The 10,669-nt window shown below is 40.1% G+C and overlaps 1 protein-coding gene across 5 annotated transcripts in view; it reads right to left on the bottom strand.

Annotated features, from left to right (window-relative positions):
- The window catches only part of LOC131991319 (kelch-like protein 29), a 233,969-nt gene extending 225,503 nt beyond the window's left edge, over positions 1-8,466 (bottom strand). For 2 of the 5 annotated variants that reach the window (XM_059356686.1, XM_059356682.1), the window contains exon 1: positions 7,118-7,359. The gene's annotated coding sequence lies outside the window, so the exon portion shown is untranslated. Of the gene's footprint in view, positions 1-7,117; positions 7,362-8,275; positions 8,314-8,352 lie in introns of those variants that run through there. The other 3 variants (XM_059356683.1, XM_059356687.1, XM_059356690.1) reach the window with 3 other exon arrangements.
- Between the last annotated feature and the right edge of the window lie 2,203 nt (positions 8,467-10,669).

The following is a 10,669-nucleotide window of genomic DNA, read 5'->3' as shown; positions in this document are numbered from 1 at the left end:
ATTCTGTATTTTTAAACAGCCCAGACATACCAAGAATAGATTTTATATTTTATTATAGATGATGTTTATTCCAAAGTACAGATAAGATAGTAAAATACACCTTATTAAAATGACTAAGGTTCATAAAAGAGATGCCAAGGGAGCTGTGGCTGTCAGATAGCCGCAGAGCAGAAATACTCCTGCAGCCAGGCTTAATGGGAGCCTGCATAAACAACAAAAACACGGCAGCAATTGTAGCGGTGGTGATGAGCTACAAGATAGAAACTGTTTTCCATGTCCACCTCCTTCCCATCTCTCCCCCATACATGGAAAAAAACCTGCAGTGTCATCATCATATGGGGCTAACAGGCTTAACCTGCCCCCCATGGAGCCACTCACCACACAGCAGCCTCGCAGACTGCAGGGCCCCCGAGATGAAGCCTCCCATGCCCCCCGAGTCCAAACCAAATCCACGCCCCCTGTTCCCAAACATGTCAAGTGAATTCAAACCATTTGTGCGGGTATTAAAATTATGCTAATGGCTTCCATTTTTCTTCACAGAAAGGATAACTGGGGTTTTTTTTCTCTTCTCAGGAAACCAAATATTTCCAAACACCAAATGAAATGACACTGGGTTAAAGCTATGGGTAAATTTGGAATTGAGTCCTTATCTGGTAAGTATGGCCCTTGGCCCTGGCTCCTGGTGTCAGCTTGCTTGCTGGAGGCCTAATGAGTCCAGGCATTTTGTCAGGCAGTGTAGCTTGGCTCTTCTTCCTGGGAAGCATAGCTGATGGACTAAATAGAAAATATTAAGGCCACAATACCACTAATGCATGGCTCTAAATGTGGCATGTATGTATCTGCACAGTATAGTGCTGAACACGAACGGATCCACATAAGAGCATGCACTTCAAGGCTTTATCACTGGCTGGTTTTGCTTTTAGAGTATAATGTGGGAACAGGCTTTTTTTTAAGCAAATTGATTGATAAAGTAGAAAATAAGGGAAAAAAATAAATCTACTGAAACCATTAAAAACCATACCTTTGCTTAGTTAAAATGGTGCAAAATCCACATTAAAAAGGTCTGTTTCATTCCAGCTCAAAAATATACTATAATGGCAATCATATCAGTAATTGTTTAATTTTTCCCCTCTAAAAAAATATATTTTTAAAATCCCATATCAGTCTGGCTCTACAAAATACAAAAAAACAAACAATTAAATTAATATGGTAATTCATTAAAATAGTCATATTTTACCTCCCACAAATACAAGCTATTCAAAATAATTTAGCAGCTCCAATCAAATGTTATTGAAATGTCTCAGTTTGTGCCATTCAAAATAAGGTTTTTAATTCTGAGACTAACATGGTAAAGGGAGCTATCGACTCAAATCTCCATGGATGTAGGAGTTTCACAGCTTAGTGCATTCTGAGACCATTTGGGTCTCTGTACAGGGAAACGGCAGGCTTTTTAGAAATACGATACCAGCATCACTGGCCCTTCAGTGACTGTGTTCAAGAGGACGACTGAAGAGACTGCCTTTCATAGTTCACTGATCTCTAAAGAGCCTGGGAAGCGCAGCGTTTGCTCGTGGCCTTTTGCCCCATGTACATTAGCAAGTATATTATGCTTTGTAATAACCTCTGATGCTAAATATTCAGCAGCATATTCAAGCAAAGATATCACTGCCACCGAAATGCAATAAGGAGAGCATAAAGGCTGCTGCGGGAATAGCAGAAAACTGATATTGCACTGTTGGTTAAGATGAAAAATTCACCCTAAAATGTTTGAACCAAGAACAAACTCATCTCTATTGTCCTTAGAAAAATAGGTCACATAGCATTCAGTATTGAGGAATATCTCCAGTTTTCCTCAGAGTAGAAATGTCTCTCAAAAATTCACTATATAAATAAAATTAGAAAACTGCATTCACAGAAACGTTAGAGTCACAAATTATTTACAAGTGTTACTTTGAAAGCACCGATGGAAAAAAAACAAATGATGGCTCCAATCTGCTTTGCTTTAGAGGAAAATGTATCCTATCCTCCTTTCACCAAAAACTCCTTTATCACCTTGATATCAAAGCTGCACACAGTCAACCAACTCAAGACAGATCAAGCATTCTCTCAACTCGTTTGCTATAAAGCCTTTTACCTTTGATATGCTTCTAAACATGGCCAGGACACCCTGAAATCCACCGTAATCAATGAGAAACTGGATCTTTTTAAATTACTCAGTTAAACTGAGCTTGCTTCCGTGCCACTTCAGAGAATTAACTGACTGCAGGTCGCGGGTAAAGCTTGCTGTTGTCTCCAACAGGTAGAGATAATCTCTGTCTGGTCCTGCTGTCATTTAACTGCTGCTTTGGCCACTTCAGCACGACAACTTGAAAAGGGAAAAAATTAAAAAGATGCTGCTGCCTTGATAAGCATGCTGCACTCAGCTACCTGTGTGCAACACTTATGTGGCTGTAGCAATTTTGCTATGATAGGCTCCATTTCTTAATGCAATGCTTACTGGGGGGATTAAAATGACAGTTTCAAGTGGAACAAAAACAAGCATGAGTAGTATATAACAAGTACATACTGGATATATTAAAGGGGATATATCATGAAAAGCACACCTTTTCAGTACTTATGCACATAAATGTGGGTATCTGGAGTGCCTCCCATCACACAAGCTGTGAAATAAGATATCAAGGTCAGTATTTTGTTGGTGCTCTGTCAGACAACATGGGGATTTGGTTCCCCTTCATATGTCACATGCTGGCTCATCTTAAGCACATGGGAGACTTCAGCGATAGTAAGAGTAGTATAAAGAGCAACAAAGTACACAGACCTATTAGACTTAGTCTACTTGTTTTCTGTTTTGTTTTCAGTCTTCAGTCGCAGTTTTTAGGAACTGAGACTACTTGGTTAGGTTTGGGACTATATATAAATATTATACATACATACACATATAAAATAAAAAAGTATGTAAACACGTTAGGGTAGGAGGTTCAAGCATGAAACTGAAAATGGGCACAATAAGTTAAAGTGATATTAAAAGGAACCGACCATTTCTATACCAATCACTCACCCCAATACCCTGCTGTGTCACCAGGCAAAAAAGACACTTATGTTATTATGGTTAGCAAATTACACTATTGTGGCTTAGGGCCATTTATTTTTTTTACTTGCCTGATTTTTCCAAGAAAGAGCTAGGGCTCTTTTGCAGGGTAAGGACTTCATAATTTGATTGCCATGTATTATCATCGGGCCATAAATAGGACAGACAGAAAACACTGTAGACTATAATCTTGTAATACAGGAAGTGTTTTAAATAGGTTTCTAAGAACATTTCGACCATACAAATGGATAAATAAGACTTATACTTATGCAAGGGTTGTTGAGAGCTTGCAAAGGGATGTTTTGATATAGGCTTGTTTTGTTATTATTTACTTAAATTAATTAAGAATTTTCTGTTTTCAGATTCTCCATTAACCATGGAAGTATATGAGAAAAACAAAGTTTTCTTTAATAGGTCAGGGGAACATAGAGTGAAAAACAGAAAGAAAATGCTTATTTTGTAGGTGAAGTATTTTTTTAAGGAGTCCACAGAACCAACTCAATCCTAAGACCTTAAATAAGCCTCTGTGGCAAACCATGAATGCGCTAAAAAAAATTCAACTACCATTACATTTTGGAATTACACTTTCTTGCCAAGCATTAGACCAAGAGATTGATGCCACTCTCACGTTTCTACAGTGAATATGAAGCTACTGTTAGCAGCCAGTTAGCTTAGTCTAAAAACAAAAGATGAAAAAAGGGAAAAAGCAAAGTATGGCTCTACATTCACCTACAAGCACCTCTAGAGCTCACTAATCAACATGTTAACTTGTGTGCAAAAACCAAAAGTGTACAAAAAAAATGTTGTGGCTTTACAGGGGGTTATTTAGCGGACCAAGCTAAGCTAACAGACTGCTGGTGGTAGCTATATGTTTGCTGAACAGATACAAAGAAGGTATTTTACCGTATACATAGACAATGTGGCTCTTCTTGTTAATATAAGGCAACACTATTATTATTTCCCCAACAGTTGTGATATTATATGCTGCAGGTGCTCCAACCTTTACTTTGCATTTAGTTTTAGCTGCAGTTATAATTAGCTTCACATCTATGTGCTGGGTGCAGTGCAACAACATGATGACGCACTCCAAGTTCAAGAGGCTCTCACAGTGTTCTCATGGATTAAGTGCCATCTGAAAATCACAAACAAAAGAATTCTTCTCCATGTCTGAGAACACTGAGTTTGAAATCAACAGAAACAGTTAAACCTTAACTTAGACAGAGATGCAGACGGGTCATGTGTGTACCCTGCATGATTCAGAATAAAAATGTTTTACAGTGTCACCTCATTGTCACCTGCTTGTCATCAGCATAATGGGCAACGAGGATTTGATCACAACACTACAGCTTTTCAAGTGCAGACATATTAAAGTGCTGCAAATGAGAATTTGCTTCCCTAATCCATTGAAAATTTTCTACCCAAAAATACAAAGAACAGCTTCCACACACACTAGGATCTCACACTCAATTAAAATAGAGTGTGAGATCCCAGCATGTGGAAGCTGTTCTTTGTAGCTGTGTATGTTGTATGATCGTTATTTTTTCTGCATCCACAAAGACGTGAAAGCCAGCCTTTACAGTTATTTTTGAATGGCTGTTGACCTCTGCACTAGTATTACAGGTTAACTACACGCAGAATAAATGCAGCCAGATTTAAAGGAGCCAACAGAACAGTTTTAATTATTAGATATGTGGTAAAAAATCTAGAACTACAATTTGAGATGTGATTAGAAAAAAATACATTTTCAAACTGGGAGAAAATGGGAGTGAAGAGTGGAACAAAGGCATAAAAATACACACAATGCTCTTCCTTTTCGTTTTAATGGGGGCGGGTTGGTCCAGATTGGCCTTCTAATACCCACTGTTCCACCAGAATCAGCGTAATTGCCGGCTACATTCACACGTTAATATTTTCCTTTGGAGAGCGGCTGCAGATAAACAGAAACATTATGTGTGCATTCTTAAAAAAGGGAGAGGGTGGAAATGGCTCCATCTCACCGAAGCTGCTGCCTCTGCACCAGCCGAGGCAGTAATATGTTTATCTGACAGTTGTTACATGAAAAAACACTGAGAACCTGGCTTTTTGTGGTCATGTTTTCTGGGGGAGCTTGGCACAGCTTCTGTTCTCTGGACTCCTCCTGCATCACCAGAGGCGTAAGAAGCGGATCACAACTCCATCCAAGTATAAGAATATAGTGTTACAGCATTTCATCTGTCTCACCTTCTTTGCCTGTATTTATTGCTCTGAAACAATACACACCGATGGAATTATTTTGAATCCTTACCCTGCTTGCATGAGAGCTTCTTGGAAAAAATTTGGCGAATGAAAAAATAATAAACGGCCTTGAGCTACAGTATTGTAATTTGCTGACCATAACAACGGGAGTCGTTTTTCGCTTGGCATTTACTAATAGGATAAATGCCTCTGGGTAATTTCAAAATGAATTCCTCAGGCCAAAGTGGCTCCCCAGGCCAACCTAAATTACATTTGATATAGAAGGATTATCCCTGATTGAGTTTATTGCGTTTGTGACAAACTGGAGAGACCACAACACTTCTACAGAGGTGAGACTCGGCTGACAATGAGGCTTTTGGAGCTTACACACCTCTGTATGTTGCTGCTGTGTAATCACCACCTACTGTAAGTGGTTATTCTTAATATGCGGAGACACTTCTCCGTCATATGGAGCAGATGAGGCGAGAAGACCCCTGCGAAATAACCCCCAGCTCGGAGGCAAATGCATTGTCTTACCTCATCGAGTGCAGGGCTCCCTGCCTGTTCAGGGAGGACTAGGAATAAAGCTCTTAATCCCCGCCTTGATTCACGACAGCCTGCTAGGTTTTCAAATGTCATCAGTGGGGAAGTGTGTCCTGCTTCTACCCCACATGTTCGGCCCGCTAATGAAATAACAACACCAGGGTGCATTAATTTAGGAATAGGGAACACAAACAGTGAAGCCGGGTGGCTGAACATGCATTTATATATAGTAACAGGCTCATGCCGGGGCTCGTATAAACAGGCATCACTGCCAAGACCAGTGAGGATTGACAAGTGTTGTTGAGCATGAGAGCTGGTAATGAATCATGCTAAATATGGACTCAAGTAAGAAGTGATAATGCTATGATTCTTGCATTAGTATCCTTCTAACTTGCCAGGAAATAAATGCTTGTCATGGAAAAAGTGGCAGCATTTCTAAATGGATGGATTCTAAATTTTCGGATGGAAGAGGCACAGTGTCCCTTACAACCATTGCTCTGCTTCATAGCCAAGGGTACAGCCAAGGGTACAGCCCTTCACTGTAACAACAGATGGGACTTGTTATGAGTAATGCTTTGTTGTCTGGTGGATGAGTTTTGCATGCTGCAGGCTTCAACTTCTATACATCTGTAGAATATAACAATATGGTTTTACAAATGCGCTTCGGCACTCTGCAGAGTTTGTGCTACACTCTGCTGGGATTTTTTTTAATGCATATTGTTTATTTTGGGAAAAGCATGCAACCATAAATTCAAAGATGTGGTGTAAAAGTAAAGCAACAAAACATTATTAATATTAGTTTACTTTTTGCACAATAGTTTACTTATTATTAAAGGTTTTGTGACATCAATTTAGAGTATTCTCACATCATATTGTACAAATTGAAGTCAAGTTTTTTGATGATTTAAAAAATATATATTTTATAGTAATGACAGTCACCATCTGTTTGTCCTTGGTTCCCGACCTTTCTACTGACCACTGCTGCACAATTTCCCTCACCCTTTCAGTTTGTCACAAGCTCTGAGACGTGAAGTTTCTCCTTTCTTGCAGGAGCGCTTGCGCACAACGTGAGCGCCGCACACACCATTTGGTAGGCTATGGTCCTCAGCTAAAGGGTGGCAGTGAAACTGATGATCCTCCTCTCATTCATTCATGATAGGACAAGTGCCCCGTGTGCCGTCTAAACTCCTGGCTGACACAAAGCACGTCAATATGTAGCGTACATAAAGTCAGCGCGGGGACTGCCTCCACCTACGCGGACTGAGCGCTTACCTCCCCGGTGGCTCGCTGCTCCTGTCCCCCGGCGTTTGTCCTTGTTTCGCTACGACGCTGCTTATGTATGAATGCTGTCTTTATCCCGCAAAGACTGCTGTTGCATTTTACTGCAAAAGGAACAACACTGTGCACTGGTAGCGGCTGTGCGCTGCTCGGTAAGTAGCCTGTCTGTGCGCCGCTCCGCACGTCACCAAGAAGTGGGGTGGACAGGACTTGGCAGACGCGTCTTTCTGTGCTCCCTGCGCGGCGGCGGATCTGAGATGTAAGCGACTGCTTGGACGGGGCTGGCACACCGTGTGGCCACTTTTCTCCCCGATGCTGCTCCTCCCCTTTCACTTTGTTTTGTTCACACAAGCCCTGTAGCGCCTCCTACCCGCCGCTGTGCGCCATTGCATGTACCCTGCAGAGCTGTGCTCCCACCACAGCATCAGTGCGCACAATAAAAGTCGTTCTCATACTGTTAAGAGTCCTGAGATCATCAGGGGCCACTGGGGGTGGGCCATGCAGGTCTGGCTTTTGCTTAATTCTCAAGATGTACAACAACTGAATGTCATTTTTAATATCCACTTGCAGTAAAAACCAATTCCCATAAGCTATAAACAAGTGCTTAAGGAGAAAAAAAATACAGAAAGCTTTTTACAGGTCAAAATCTCTCAAAAGGGCCACTAACACTGGTAGTTTTTCATTTCTGGTCCTGCAGAGCACTGCTGCTTCGCCATCCTACCTGGTAGTTAAATGCTGGTAATTACATTCACTTTGCATCCCGGTTGTAAATCAGGCCCTGATTAGATGGCTAGAATGAAAATCAACAGGGCTCGCTCTGGCTGCATCTGTATCGCCTAAAATAAATGTTCTTTCCTAACCACTTTTCTGTGAATGCAATGAGAAATTTAATGCGGGAGAGCAAAGATAAGAAGAGGGGTTAATATATGAAGGAAAACAGAGTGGGGCTGTTCCACAGAAGACAGACATTTTGACATTCACAGTAGAAAATCCAAAGCAAAAAAAAGATAGCTGAGTCTGTTTAGCAGCTTTGTTTTCAGCATCTTTTTTCATTTAGCACTTATCTTTGCTGCCTCTTAGATACTTGCAGGGCAATTAACTTCAGAATTAACAAAGAAAGAATCTAATCTACAGTTTTAGACCACATACGACCTTTAAATACTGTCCGTATCTTCACAGCCCCTTCTAAAGCTTTCCAGTTGTTGCTTAACAGAGCTATTTGTGTTTACCTGATGGATTATCACCCCCTCACTGACACCTGCTGTAGGATCCATTAGCGTCTATTTGTTTGCCGTTGTAATGCTCCTTTACTGCCCCTAATGCATATACCGGTGTTACACCCACGCAGGTGTTTTCACTTATTTCCCTTGATTAGTGCTCCCCTGGAGACAGTGGGAGTGTATAGATGATTTGATTGACATCTCTATCAAGCATGCTGGGGTTGTTGACATTACATTTTTTCCTATATAGTTCCACCCATTTACAACCTGGCCAGGAGTCTTATCAGCCTTGAGTCAAAACACCTGCTGTATTAAACATAAAGCATAATGATACAGTATAATAAGTAAACACATACAGTAACCGGCGCTAAAATGAATGATGGCTAAATTCCATTTTACTGCTTCAGTTTCAGGTTTGTGCTGCCTGGCTCACTGTCACACTCTAATGGCTTACTGAGACGCCTGAATAGAACAGAGTCTGGGCTTTTCCTGCTATGACAAATCAAAATGTTGCTACAAAAAGGCCTGTGTTACTAGCTGGCAAAAAGGTCACATTTTGTTGCAAATCATATCCAATGCTGAACATTTTACTGATATGCCATAAGCCTTTAAGTACTAAAAGGGTCTTTGGACGTTTGTTTCTCTTGTTACGCATCTCTATTTGGTTTTGTGTCTTTTTGTCTTTTGTTTTTTTCGTTATTTTTTGTCTGTTGTTCCTTTTCCCCTTTTTATAGTCAATCATTTCTTTTTGTGGTCATTTTGCACGTCTCTGTAGTTGTTTATCGACTCCTTATGGTTGTTTTGTGCCTCTTTGTAGTTGTTTTGTGTGTCTTTTGGGTCTTTTGTCCCTTTTCGTCATATTTCTGAATCAGTTTATGTTTGTTTATTTTGTTTTATGTCTATCTGCGGTCATTCTGAGTCTCTTTCTTTCATTGGTACATGTCTCTTTGAGTGACCTTTAGTAGGTGAAGGCCAGTGGACCCCTGGGCCTGCGCCCTGAGGGACCATTCAATAATCCATCCATGTGCAGGACATGGCATAAGAAATAACTTCTGTTAAGTCTTTGCTACCTTTTCTGTCAGTGTAGTATGAGGACGTGTTTAAAGTAAATGTGAAGTGAAGGATAAAACATAAAATGTACTTTTTTAACACACGTGGAATGGTTGAAAATCACTAACATGACAATACAAAGTGATTAACATACATGTAGAAGTGTAACTGTGATGTGTGAATGGCTGTGGTCTAACCTCAGAGACTTTACCTGTTACTAATGTGCTCCCTCTTAACTGTAGCAGAGGATAAATACAATTTTCAGCCGCATTCAAGTTAAATATATGCACTCTAAAATGCTTGGGTAAAATACTTGAGTGCTCCCCACTCCTGAGACATCCAGCGTTTCATCATAATGTCACACTTGGAAGAATAGATATGGGCCTTATCAGGGGTCAAATTGTATTTTGCAGTAATTTCAGAAGTCTTCCACCTGTGCCTCTCAGCCATGACAGCCTGTGAGATGGAGTGCATCGGTGTGTACTGATTTGTCGTAGAGCACAGCGAGCCTAATCTGAGCCAGCAGGTACTAGTTTGAATTAAAAAGGACTTTTATATTGTGCAAATAAAGCCTCCTATCTGTGATCTCGGCTTTATAGAATTACTCCCCCAAAGGAAATGAGTATCATGTCCGATAATGGAGCACGCTCTGTGGGACTGTTTGACTATAGGCAAACATTCAATAGCACGATCTGGAAATCAGGAGGAGGCAAAGGATGAGGGATGAGGAGGGCGCACAGTGCAACTCCACAGTTAATGGCAGCATTGATAAAGATGCAATACAAGACCTGAAAGAAGCAGGGAAAACAATGGGCTATTGTTGTTTGATAATTAACAAAATTGTAGTGTATCTGCAGTGGCAGCGAGATAACCTCAGAGTGTTGTTCAATATGAGAGGTTTCGTTTTAAGACGGATCAGAATCTAAAAAAACATTTTTTAATAAAAAAAAAAATGAAAGCCCTGAGAGGCAAGTGACAAAAAATTCTTGTGATCAATTTTTTTAAAGTCTGACTGCGTTTTGTGTTTTTTAAAAATACAAATAAATAATATGTTAGTAATAAATAAGTGTTTCTCTGTTCCTCAGATTTTCTAAGTGGGAAAAAAATTCTCACATTTTTTAAAACTTACTTTTATTCATCTGTAAAAACATAAAATAAATTAAATAAAAATAAAAAGTTTTTGCAGATGAAAAAAGAATTGTCTGCATAGAAGCAAACATGTGTTTGTTTGTTTGTTTGTTTGCTTGTTTGTTGTTGTAATACTCATTTCGGCCAC

The sequence above is a fragment of the Centropristis striata genome, chromosome 18, assembly GCF_030273125.1.
Source record: "Centropristis striata isolate RG_2023a ecotype Rhode Island chromosome 18, C.striata_1.0, whole genome shotgun sequence".
NCBI lineage: Eukaryota > Metazoa > Chordata > Actinopteri > Perciformes > Serranidae > Centropristis > Centropristis striata.
The sequence above is the reverse complement of the archived record's forward strand: the minus strand, read 5'-3'. Positions and strand labels throughout refer to the sequence as shown.